The sequence below is a fragment of the Bison bison genome, unplaced genomic scaffold (genome assembly GCF_000754665.1).
Source record: "Bison bison bison isolate TAMUID 2011002044 unplaced genomic scaffold, Bison_UMD1.0 scf7180017864048, whole genome shotgun sequence".
Lineage (NCBI taxonomy): Eukaryota > Metazoa > Chordata > Mammalia > Artiodactyla > Bovidae > Bison > Bison bison.
The window spans coordinates 1,568,849-1,569,878 of NW_011494620.1; positions in this window are offsets into that span (position 1 = coordinate 1,568,849).

The window sequence follows — 1,030 nt, forward strand, 5'->3', positions numbered from 1 at the left end:
CCTGTGCAGACGGCCAACTCTTGACCTCGCCCTCCGGCTCGGCCGAACGCGACGCACGACGTCGGCCCCGTGCTGGCTGCTGCGCGCTGTCCCCGCACGCCCCGCCCCCGCTCTGGCCCGCGCGGCGCCGCAGCCCCGCCGACCGCCTGTTCCGGCGCCCACACTTCCGACTGGCGCGCTGGGCGGTGCGGGCGGCTGGCCGCGGGCGGAAGTGGTGGAGGTGGGAAGACTGGGCCGCGGCCAGCGGGCTCGACGCCGGGATGCTCCCGCCTGGTTCCGCCCCCGCGAGCCCCGTAGTGACTCGAGCCCGGTGACAGGGCGAGGTCCACGAGCGCCTTCGCCGACCCGGCGTCCAGGTCCTTAAAAGGCGAGGTAGCCTGTGACTATTTGTGAGGTAGGAAGCCCGGTTGAAGTACTACAGTGAAAGAAGCTTGTAACGAACTTTCCTTGTTGCTCTGTCCATCCTCATGCTAGGGAACGACACCATTTCTGCCTATCCTGGTGCCGGCCTTGCAGTCTATGATGGTGTACCAGTCAAGTGCCAATGAATGCAATGTTAAAAAACAAAACACCTCACTGAAGAGTTCTAAACCTTCAGAAGCGGAATAACCAGCGCATATTGCAGTGTCTGATTGTAATTCTGCACTTTTGAACAACTTCAGCTGTTGGGTTATAAACTTTAAAAAAATACATTATTGAAACTCAAAAAACGTAAAATGAAACATCTTTAAATACACAATTCGGTGCATGTAGTATAATCGCAATGTTGTGAAACCACTAACAATGTCTAGTTGCAAACCATTTTCTTCATTCCTGTTAATAATTACATTCTATTCTTCTCACTCCTGGAACCTAAGAGCTTTCAGACTCTAAAAAAAGTGAAGTCGCTCAGTCGTCTCCGACTCTTTGCGACCCCATGAATCGCAGCACACCAGGCCTCCCTGTCCATCACCAACTCCCGGAGTTCACTCAGACTTACGTCCATCGAGTCAGTGATGCCATCCAGCCATCTCATCCTCTGTCGTCCCCG